Consider the following 13,104-nt stretch of genomic DNA (forward strand, 5'->3'; position numbering starts at 1 on the left):
AAAAGAGCTGCAACTGTAAGAACATTAACAGCAGATTAAACATATCTCCTTTATAAGGAAGATAAAAGTTGCAATCACCCTGAGTTCAACAGGAAAAACAAGCATTAAAATAACCACAGTATAGGCTCAAAGAACCCGCTGCCTGCAGTTATTGTAGGACATATAAACCCTTCATTTAAATCAACATTGAGCTCAACATCATATGATTTGTTGAAAATCTGTTCTGGAGAATGAATTCACCGACCTACATATAATTTGCAACAGCACGAATAATGCACATTAATCCTGAATAACAAAAAGTGGAAATAATTAAATCTAGTGACTGAAACAAACTGATTATATCACAAATTCTATTTTGGGATGGCTTTTCCCTTTCCTTAGATGCTCTATTTAGACAGGAGGATGCTCTCACACTTTGTGACTAACTGAAGAGAATGCAAAGAGTCATAAGGGCTGAATTTAACCAAGGAAGCACATATGGGACATGAGCACATGAGCAGACACAAGGCTGAGGCCAGTGTCATCTCTGTTAAGAATGTGCATGAATATACAGTATGTACATACTGTTGAGTTAATGTGTGTACGCAGTCATTAATTATTCTGCAAAAAAGTAAGTGTGTCTGTATTTGGATGGCGTTTGCAGCTGAGGACATTTGCATTTATTCGGTTTGATTCAATTTCACATGTAGAACAGAGACTATTTTTTCCCTACAGGCCCTATATGTTGGAGATCAAACATACTGTCTCACAGCTGTGACACATGCAGACAGGACAAGTTGTAAAAACTGTGACTGTTATGGACCTTGTACATGAAGGGAGTTAAAGCACTTACTAGTGGCAGAGTAAGGTATTGCAGCTTAATTTAGCTTGCTCTTCATTGGTTGTATTATATCACATGACTAGTTAGTTGCTGAGTTCAGCCATTTTGTTGGAGACATAACACAGGGGAACAGCTTGTTACAATCCATTGCATCTGGCTGTGTTGACCCGCAGGAAAGCTTTGTTTTGCTAAGTTTAAGGCGAGACACGGCAGGCAAAATCATACATTTTTTATGCACAGGTCAATTTTGAGATTTTGGGCTAGTTCACTCCCTGAACATGTAATGTTTCAAATTACCATAAAGAAAATATCCAAATTATACATTTATGTACATATTTTAATACATTTTCTCTGATCGCAGCGTTAGATTTATCGGAAATTTGCCCGAAAGTTAGCATTCTAATGCGACGTGCAGTATAACTGCGTCATGACTGACATCTCTGAAAAGCTCTCTCTCTCTCTCTCTCTCTCTCCTGCACAACGCTATGTAACCCAAATAAGGACACTTACTTTCTACCAGCAACCAATCGAGAAATTTCAGAGGGGGGTTTAATGCTAAGAACGTAATCTCATTGGCTTATGTTGGTTTCTGATAACGTGATGCATTCAGACAGTGTAAATCAATGAAAAGAAAACAACAGTTGTCACTTGCAAGGGGATGTAAAAGGAAAAGTTGTGATACATTACCCTGCGAAATCCCCTCGGGAAGCGCATCTGAACGTAAACTGTCGATGGGAAACCGGTGGGGTGATTTAGATATAAAAGTGACGCGCATGCCACACAGCAGTGGCTGCTTGTTCATGTTGCGCCATTGAATGAGCTGCTTTGTGATTTAATTTGTCCGAATTGTGCTGGGTCAGGGATGAAAATAAATATAGATTCACAGAATCATGGGTTCTGTAGCAGTTTATTGCTTGAGTGCCGTGTGTGTGTGTGAGAGAGAGTACCGCAGGAGCGTGTAAACATATGCGACTTCAAGATGAGTCCAGGAACGATGTTGCGGTGCTGAACTCCTATAAATAACAGAATATATATCTATCAAATATATATATAAATATATATATATATATATATATATGTATATCATCTGCTTACTGCTGATACTGTGCTGGACTCTTAGAAATAACTGAATATCGAGTGGAACTTTTAAAAAATGGGACGGGTAGTCATTGTGTTTATGTCTGTGCGGGTGCACAGATAAATTAAGCAGATTAAAGTTGTTTGTTGAAAAAACTAAATTAATTTAGAGGGGAAAACACATTTGATATAAATACAAAACTAATACCAAAATATACCCTAAAATAAGAGTAAAAAAAATATTGTGTCTGTAAATAGTCATTTCCAATAAGAATTTATGGAATTTTACGATACAAATCTTTAATGTCCGTTTCACAGATCGTGTCTGGAATTACCTTGTAAGGAAACTTTATGACAAAGACAAACAAGTAAACAGCCTCAACTTTACTTCAACGTCTGAGTCTTTATTCCACCTTTTCAAGATCCATCACATCTGTTTAGCTACCTGTCACGTAGTTCAGACCTAATGAACGAAGGGGACAGAGTAGTGAAAAAACAGTGTCACAGCGAGATCAACACAGAAAGAAGCTGCTCTCCGTTATTGTCCCTTTAGCTTCATTGTGTTTTCGAACGAAAAAGAGGCTTACAGCAAAACTCAAGATGGAAAACAACGGAAATCAACACGAAGCTGCATCCGCCACAACACACGTGACCAGGTCTGTTGCTAGTTCTTCTACAAGTTCAAGGATATAAAGGCCCTTCCATATGACTCCAGAGAGAAAAGGACAAGTGACTATGTTGAATGCCATTCGATAATACACTCCCAGCATTCATGGCCAATGCATGAGTCTCACATCATACTGAATCAGTCATTTGATGTCCCTGAAGCTCAGCTACACCAAGACAGCATGCAATATTTCCTTCCGACAGTCGAGGGCAGACTGAATGCAACTTCAGCTTATGTCAAAGAACGTGCCAGCGACTCCAAAGTACAAATCAACCAGCTAACCACAGTAACCCAGGGATACCTTTACACAGATTCTCATCAATGATGAAACCTCAGCCCCACACACCCTCTTTAAGAGAGCATGCACCACAGCCGTCTTCGTCTGACCACACTGGCATAACTGACTTTGCCATTTACATGGCTCGTCCTGAGCTTGTGGCCTCTGGCATGAATGAGTTTGATGACCGTCCAGACAATTATTGGGGTTGGAAATCGACCTTTACGAACGCCATACAAGGACTAAAACTCACTTACAATGACGAGCTCCGTTCTGGAACATGGCATGGAGGCGTCTTGAGGAGTGCTATGGCTCACCTGAAACAATTGAAAAGGCTCTCTTAGACAAACTTGAGAGGTTCCCTAAGATTGGCAACAAAGGTCTTCTGAAATTGAGAGAGCTTGGTGATCTTCTGAGGGAACTCGAGTCAGCAAAACAAGATGGTTATTTGTCAGGGCTTGCCTACTTGGACACGCCACGTGGGGTTAATCCAATAGTGGAGAAATTACCATATGGGCTGCAAGAAAAATGGATGACACAAGGCAGTACCTACAAGTTGCAACATCGAGTCCAGTTTCCTCCATTTTCCTTCTTCACTGATTTTGTCTGCAGAGAGGCCCAAATTCGTAATGATCGGAGTTTTGCACTCGGCTCACCTGTTGTGACAGCAGTCAAACCAGAGTACCCTGCAAAAAAGTACACACAACCCAGAAGTCAAGTGTCATCACACAAAACAGAGATCTTGCCACCAGCTTCGAGCAAACCCATGGAGACTACCAGCAAAACATTGGACATTGACAGACATTGCCCAATTCATAAAAAGCCCCATCCCCTCAAGCAATGCAGAAGCTTCCGAGCCAAGACACTCGACGAGCGCAAAACATTTCTCAAGGAGAGTGTAATTTGTTTCAGATGCTGCTCCTCAACCAATCATATGGCTAAAGATTGCAAAGTGGCAATTCAATGCAAAGAGTGTGACAGCACTAAACAAGTCACAGTTTTTCAACCAGGACCAGCTCCATGGACAGCCAAAGACCCTGACTCAGAGCATGGCGGGGGAGGAAAAGGAAGAGACTTCTCCTGACATAAACTCCAAATACACAGAAGTGTGCGGCAGACTTAACACCTCCCGCTCCTGCTCCAAAATCTGCCTTATAAAAGTACATCCAAAAGGAGAACCTAAGAGATGGATAAGAGTCTATGCCATACTCGACGACCAGAGTAATAGGTCTCAAGCTCGATCCGAGTTCTTTGAGCTGTTTGATCTCAAGGGTGAAGATTCTCCCTACACTCTACGCATATGTGCTGGAGTCACAGAGATGTCAGGAAGGAGAGGTGCTGGCTTCATTGCTCAGCCCTTAGATGGAAGTCTCAGTGTGCCTCTTCCCACACTTATTGAGTGCAACCATATGCCAGATGACAGGTTGGAAATACCTACTCCTGATGCTGCTAAACACCATGCCCACCTCCAGCCTATTGCTAACCTCATCCCTGAACTTGACTCTGATGCACAGATTCTGCTCCTCCTTGGCCGGGAAGTCTTACCAATCCACAAAGTAAGAGACCAGTGTAATGGGCCAAACAATGCCCCTTATGCTCAAAGACTTGACCTCGGCTGAGTGGTAGTTGGAGAAGTCTGTCTGGGCTCAGTTCACAAGCCAAGTAAAGTCAGTGTATACAGGACCAATGTTCTGGAGAATGGCTGCCACTCTCATGTCAGCCCATGTCCCAATCACATTGTGTTGAAAGAGAAGCTCTCTGTAATGACAGGTACAGAGCCCCTTAGCACTCGACACCAGCGTCCCTCTTCTTTCTCTGACAGTCTGCTTTGGGATGCCGAAGATCAATCCCTGGGGAGCAAGATTTTCAAAGAACTGAGGATGACAACAAGGTTGCTCCTTCCATTGAGGACAAATGGTTTATTCAGTTGATGAAATTTTCATCAATGACGCGAACAGTTGGGTGGCTCCCTTACCTTTCGCACATCAAGGACACACCTTCCCAACAACAGAGAACAGGCAATAAACCGTTTTAATAGCCTCTGCCGCAGTCTTGATAGAAAGCCTGAAATGAAGAGTCATTTTGTGAGTTTCATGAAGAAAAAATTTGACCAAGATCAGGCTGAACTGGTTCCACCACTACAAGATGGAGAAGAATGCTGGTACCTTCCCAGTTTTGACGTGTACCACCCCACAAGCCAGGCTAAATTAGAGTCGTGTTCGACTCCAGTGCCTCACATCTTAGCATCTCCTTGAGTGATGTGCTTTTGACTGGACCAGACTTAAACAACGCCCTGCTGGGAGTGCTGGTGCAGTTTAGATGTGAGCATGTAGCTATCATAGCAGACATCGAGCAAATGTTCCACAGCTTTGTCGTCAGAGAGGACCACAGGAACTTCCTCAGATTCCTGTGGTTCAAAGACAATGACACCACCAAGGACATAGTGGGGTATAGGATGAAAGTCCATGTCTTCGGGAATCTCCTCTCTCCAGCGGTCGCTATCTACGGATTACGGCGGGCAGCTCTACATGGAAAGGATGAGTTTGGAGAAGATGCGAAGCAGTTCATACACAGGGACTTCTACGTTGATGATGGACTCAAGTCACTGCCGTCTGCAAGTGAAGCCATCAATCTTCTGAAAGCAGCCCAAGGTATGCTTGCAATTTCAAACTTGAGACTGCATAAAATAGTATCTAATTGCCCAGTTGTTATGCAGGCATTCCCATCAACAGACCATGCAAAAGACTTGAAAGATCTTGATCTTGACATTGATTCAGGTTCAGCGAAGCCTTGGTTTAAGTTGGAACCTTGCAAACGACACCTTTACATTCCAGGTCGCTGACAGCGAAAAGCCTTTCACTAGGAGAGGAGTGCTTGCAACCATTAACAGCCTTTTCGATCCACTTGGTCTCACAGCCCCTATTACAATCCAAGGGAAGCTCTTGCTGCGACAACTTACCAGTGACACCAGTGACTGGGATGCCCCTCTCCCAGCAGAAAAGGAGGCGGAATGGATGGTTTGGAAGGATTCGCTCAAATGCCTTGAACATTTCGAAACTCTTCGAGCCTACATCCCAGCTTCCCTCTCTAATGCTCAGCGCACAGAGATCCACATCTTTTCAGATGCTAACATCAATGCCATTGCAGCTGTGGCATACCTGAAGGTTATTGATGTAGATGGAAAATGCCATGTAGGGTTTATCCTCGGGAAAGGCAAGTTAGCCCCAATGTCTGTCCAAATTGTTCCCAGACTTGAGTTGGGTGCAGCTGTCCTTGCAGTGGAGATCTCTGAGCTGGTAGTGAGTGAAATAGCCATTAAGCCTGACTGTTTGGAGTTTTATACTGACAGCAAGGTAGTGCTGGGGTACATTTATAATGAAACAAGGAGGTTTATGTGCATATCAGCAACAGGGTGGAACGGATAAGGAGATCCACAAGGCCTGAGCAGTGGCATTATGTCCACACCAGCCACAACCCTGCAGATGTTGCTACAAGGTCAGTGCCAGTAGCTCAACTGTCACACACGAACTGGCTTACCGGACCAGATTTTCTGGCACGTCCTACGGAGGCAGAAACAACTGAAGAGACATCATTTAACCTCATTGATCCAGAGATGGATTTGGAGGTCAGATGCAACACAACTACAGTGACAGACTCTCAAAAAGGCCTCGGTTCACATCGCTTTGAGAGGTTTTCCACGTGGAAACCTCTTGTAAGAGCTATTGCTTCTCTTATCCACATTGCTCAGTCTTTCGGATCTGAAAAGGACACCAACAAAAAAGATTGCAATGGCTGGCATCAATGTTTGAAGCCTCAGACACCTGACACACTGTTGGAAGCAAAGACTATCATCATTGGATGCACACAAAAGGAGGCATACCAAACTGAGATGTCCTGTTTGAAAAAAGGGAAGGTCATTCCCAACAGTAGCCCCCTGAGGAAGCTTAACCCAATCCTGGATGACCGTGGGCTTCTGAGGATAGGTGGTAGGCTCTAACATGCTCCTCTTGAGATAGAAGGAAAAACACCCACTTATCATTCCTGGAAACAGCCATGTTGCTTCTCTTCTTGTAATTCACTACCATGAGAAAGTTAGACATCAAGGCAGAGTCTTTACTCAAGGAGCAATCCGCACAGATGACTTCTGGATCACTGTAGCAAAGAAATGCATCTCCAACAGTCTGCTCAAGTGTGTCACTTGTAAACGACTCCGTGGTAAGACAGCAGTACAGAAGATGGCAGATCTCCCCTGTAGTCGTCTCAGCACCGAACCCCCTTTCACAAATGTGGGTCTGGATGTTTTTGGGCCCTGGCAGATGTCTACTCGTCGTACCAGAGGAGATGCAGCAAACAGTAAAAGGTGGGCAGTACTCTTCACATGTCTGAGTGTACGTGCTGTTCATATTGAGCTCATAGAGTCAATGGACACCTCTAGTTTTATTAACGCTCTATGACGCTTCTTTGCTTTGCGTGGTCCTGTAAAAATGATCCACTCTGAATGTGGCACAAACTTTAAAGGAGCCTGTAAAGCGCTGCAAATACTCTTGCAAGATGAGACTTGCTTATCAAAGTATCTCAGTGAGGAAGGATGCACATGGAAGTTTAATCCACCCCACGCTTCACACATGGGGGGTGCATGGGAAAGGATGATTGGAGTTTCAAGACGGATCCTTGACTCCATGCTTTCTCAGATCAGCCCGTCACATCTGACACATGAAGTGCTTTCAACTCTTATGGCTGAGGTCACCGCAATAATAAATGCAAGACCTCTCACACCCATATCCAATGATGCAGACACACCTTTTCTTCTCACGCCAGCAATGATCCTGACATACAAAATCTGCACAACTCTGCAGATCTGTATCGCCAGCAATAGAAACGAGTCCAGCACTTGGCAAATGCCTTTTGGGAGAGATGGAGAAAAGAATATCTCTCTACTCTCCAAAGCCGAAGCAAGTGGCAGGACAGTCAGCCCAATATTAAAGAAGGAGACGTGGTGCTTCTCAGAGACATTCAGGTGAAAAGAAACCAGTGGCTCTTGTCACCAAGGCTCATCCTGGCTGTGATGGTAAGGTCAGGAAGCTTGACCTAAAGGTCACAACAGGCGGAAATGTTTGAACCTTTCTGAGACCAGTGACTGAAGTAATGGTACTTATGTCTGCCTGAGTTCCTGCAATGGACAAGCACTGTTTCTTGTTGTGCAGTATGTTAAACTGTAATAAGTCATTGGTGGTGGTATTGTATATAATACCAGGCGGGGAGTGTTATGGACCTTGTACATGAAGGGAGTTAAAGAACTTACTAGTGGTAGAGTAAGGTATTGCAGCTTAATTTTGCTTGCTCTTCATTGGTTGTATTATATCACATGACTAGTTAGTAGCTGAGTTTAGCCATTTTGTTGGAGACACAACACAGGGGAACAGCTTGTTACAATCCGTTGCATCTGGCTGTGTTGACCCGCAGGAAAGCTTTGTTTGTAAGTTTAATTTAGTTCTTTTATATATCTGTACAGATATTAAAGGATACTTACCTTTTTTGTTAGGAGAGATTTTAAGGTACTTTGTTTAAAACCTTTTTGCAATGTGTACAGCTATGTTGTATGTATACATAAGTAAGTAACTACTTTTTCATGCTCCTTTTTACATTATGAACATTTCTTGTATTGTATATTTCTTTCAGTTTCACAGATCGTGTCTGGAATTACCTTATAAGGAAACTTTATAACAAAGACAAACAAGTAAACAGCCTCAACTTTACTTCAACGTCTGAGTCTTTATTCCACCTTTTCAAGATCCATCACATCTGTTTAGCTACCTGTCACATAGTTCAGACATAACGAACGAAGGGGACAGAATAGTGACACATCTTTAAAAATAGGTTGTACCAATAATTAAATTTTTTTTGTGTATATGTGTTGGATGTGGAGTCTGGATGTGATGGGGACTGAGTATCTGCAGGTTGTTGTTTTGGTGCAACGATGCCCAGAAATGAAAAATCAATGATAATGATGTTTGTGTTTGCTCTTCTGTCTTTATCTGTATTTTACAACATTCATACAACAGAACGTGTGCACTGTGAAAAAAACCTGTTCTATGTAGTGTATAAATGATTGCCGTATAATTAATCAGTTGGACTTGAAGCAGCTAATAGGAGAAGTTGTTGCATTGTCCTTGCAATTTTTTGTTACATCTGTTCAGGATATGTCCTGTATTAGCCTTTATTTGCACAGTGCTCTTACTTTCAGGCCAGTTTCCAACCTGAAATCAGACTGAACACCTGTTTCTTACATCAGTCTCTAAATACTAGATCAGCTCTTAATCTCCTGTTAAGAGTCCACAGCTGCCCAGATAGTGCTGACCTGGCTCCAATTCAAAGAAGAGCAAAGCAATACAGACATTGTTTAACATCACCTCAGACTGTAACTGTGAGACTTAAAGAGATTCAAGGTTAATCTGTTGGACATCGATGACCACAGTTTTCTTGGAGTCAAAAAGAAACATCTCACATCTAAAGCCATCGAAAGTTAAACTTTATTAAAATGTAACACCCGCCCTGCGGGGGTACTCAGACTTTGCAAGGTCCCCTAACGGGTCAAATAAATGACCAGTCAAAAATGAAACACAGAAACAGATTTAAAGAGAAAAGGTGCCAAGGTTTATTAAATTAACTAACATAAAATTCATGAGTCACCATAAGATAATCGGCACAGACTTCAATGTCTTACGGGCGGAAGTATGGCTTGGGCAGGTATTTTGATGCTTTACTGAGGAGGAATTCAGTGTCACACTTCTATAGTAAGGGAGTAAAAAGACTCCTTGTCACACAATATCACTGCAACTTAAATCACACTATGTAAGAGCATGCAATATCACTGCAACTTCAACTATAATCACACTATGTATCAGCATGCAATATCACTGCAACTTCAACTATATTCACACTATTGGCATGCAACAAACTTGTGGCGTTTACGCACTCAAATCGGATCCTCCGTCAGCTCGCAACCAAAATTACCTTGACCCTCTCCGATGGTCCGCCCTGACGCTGCGCTGGGGAAGTGGTGACAATTAAAACAAACAAAACAAACAAGACGAAAAGCAAAAAAATAAACTAGTCCGCCTACTCAGGCAACCCCATAGATCTTTTGCCTCAAATACCAGCTCATATGCCAGGCGGACTAGAAACAAAATACAGAAACAAAAATGAACACAGAAGAAAACAAACAAAAACCCACACAGTAAGAGCAGCAGAGGAAATCTGCCAGGCTCCCTAAAACAAAGAAAATAGAAGCATTAGTTGGTCACCTTAATACATTACCCTAATCCCAAAATAAACATAATACAAAACCATATCCTCAACATCGATTACACAGTGGCCATAGCTTTATTAGACAAAAATACAAACCTTCCCAGCAACCCCCGCCAAGTACAACACCTGGCGACTTTGATAAAAATGGAGGACAAGGCATAAGTACATGACTTTATAACCATTTAAGTAAAACTAAATTAAAACCACATTCAAAACTTGTCTCACTGATCGCAAGCTCCGCTACACACCAGAGACACTCACTTGGCGATCAGCCCCTGAAGTCACACCTGATGTGTCCGAACGTTGCGACCAAATGACAACTGGAAACACAATATTACTGGTATTAATACCTTCTCTTTATAAAACATTAAAAAAACGAAGCATGTTTCCTTACCAGTTTTCCCAGACGCACACAAATAAAACAGCCGGCATGGATGAGGGTGTGCACTGTCCCTCTCCTTCCGGCTGGGAACCAAAACACTGCCTCACTGTTCCTACCCCGCTTTATACCCTCGCGGAGAATAGCAGCGTCTCAGGTGCCACCGGCTACACATAGAGCATGTATCTTCAAAGTACTTGGTTAAATATTCCTGAGCCTGGGTGATCGTTTAAACCAGTGTATGCTGGTGCTGTTTTTCTAAATTCTCCTACATCAAGATTCAAAAAGTACTATGAGACATCTTGGTTCCTTGAAAGTAATGTCATCATAGTATCCACATTGCTGAATGCATTTATTGTTACTGGTTTTGGATGAATGCATGAGCAAAGTAAATGCAAGAAATGACACTGAAAGAAAGACATGGTGGATAAGTATACATTATCTATGAAGGTTTGTGGATATTTAATGTGATAAATGTATTTAAGAAACCATTAGAACAAATGTTTTGGATCTAAAGAGATGTCAAACTCACTGTGAGAGTGGCATGGATATTTGTACCAAATCTGCTGTAAAAAGCTACTATTTTTGAGTTTTTAGCTGGTTATGAAACAGAATAAAATGAATACCGATGTCTCTGTGTGACATACCGGAGCAGACCATCACCGACCAGATTGATTATTTCTATATAGTGATTCTTAATGCCAGGAACCCATACCAGGGGTAGGTGTCAGACGAAATATTAAGCTGCATGCAGCTGAAACAGCCTTTTGTTTTCAAATTTTCCATGGAAAAGATTATTGATGAGTTATATATTTTACTGTTTAAAGAAAGCAGAAAGAGACTTTTGTAAGAAAAGACACTACCTTCATAAATTACGCTAAGAGATAAGACACACCAGGGGTGCAAAGATAGACACAAACGACATGTTCCTCATAGGCGCTCTAAACATTCCAACAGTTATTGGGGGGGGAAATAACCCAAAATATTACTCACTAATGCTTAAATAAACATGGAGGTGTTGTAGGATCCACAAAGTCTCTTTTTTTGTACATCAGAAAAATGCAATCCTGTATGTTCAAGGTGCTAGTAGACCTGCCATAGCAGCTGTCACAAAGCCCATCATGATGATAGAAGTCACAGTGACACATGTAGAAAATATGTGGGAGCAGTCATGGGATCCATAAATAGCAGCCAGTTTGGAATAGGAAGACGTTTCATCCCTGATATCTGTCAACAGAAAAAGGAAATTCAGAACTAGTATTTCAAGAGCTGCTACTGATACTTTCTAGCTGAAGCTGTACAAATAGTGGTCTGCACCTGTAATTATGTCTACTCATCCTGCAAAAACAGATGCAGGAACTGATACACTACATCTCCACTTAAGTGAAGCTCTTTCATGACCGCTCAATCAACCAGTTTGAGAAGTGTTTCACATTAGTTCCAGACTGATAATCCAAATGCACACTCATTCAGATTACTTTATGCCTGAGGATTATGGGTTGTGCATCATCACATATTTGCTGCTGTAAGAGAGAGATTCATGCTTGTACTGTTTCAGTTTGTTTGTGCATCCTTGCTTACTTCCAGTAGGAATTTGTGTGATATTCATACACATGCATGTTTGCTTTCTGGATTTGTGCCTGTTTTTTGGGAAGGTTAAACCTATTCCCTGCTGTTTCTTTCTTCTTAAAGAACATTTTATTTCACAATAAAAAGAGCTGTTCCTTTTCCTCGCTATAAAAAGTGTGACCTGCAGTCTAACCACTGAGCCCCTGAGCACACTGGAACTAATGGCTTGGATATTAGATGGAAGACTGTTTAATTGCACTGATGTGATTGGTTTTGGCATCATTCCCTGCTAAAAGTTTAGAGTCCTTATTCTGCTGGGTTGTCTGTTTTCATAGTGTTTAGGTGTTGGGTTATGCTTGTTTTAGTAGACTGCCCTCCTTTGTGGTTGTCCTTGAAACTTGGCGAGATCATCACTTGGCAGACTCCATTGTACATATTTGCAAATGATGAGCTCATTTGTTTTTGTCTTCCATGAATATGAATGTCATTTAACTCATTTATTGCTGCCATGTCTCTTCAGGGGGATTTACACGTCTCGCATATAATACCCATGTTTTGGTTCCAGCCTGCAGCCGGAGCCAAGGGCACAGTTATCCAGACCTTTGGCCCACAGAGAGGAAAAAGCTCTTTGCTCCAGGAATACAATGAGGAAATTGAGAGAAAACTAGACTGATGGATGGCAGGACTCCCTGTCCAGCCGTACTTGCTGCTGCTCTCTAATTTGGCGATGCGTCACATTAGCATTCAGGCTGTCCCTTTTACCCACCCACTGAAATGAATCACAGCTTATTACAGTAATGAAAGTGTCACTACAGAATTGATTAAAAAATGTCGTAATGAAACACTGAAACGGAACAGCGAACAGCAAAGACAGAAAAATAGAAAACAATAAATGAATTACATCAGATAAGACAGATAAGCAGATTATCCAATTGTTATAAAAATCACTAAAGTTGACTAGCTTGCAGGAGAACAAAACTTTGCAGAAGAGGAAGACATTACTGTGC

This window comes from Labrus mixtus, chromosome 10 (assembly GCF_963584025.1).
Source record: "Labrus mixtus chromosome 10, fLabMix1.1, whole genome shotgun sequence".
Lineage (NCBI taxonomy): Eukaryota > Metazoa > Chordata > Actinopteri > Labriformes > Labridae > Labrus > Labrus mixtus.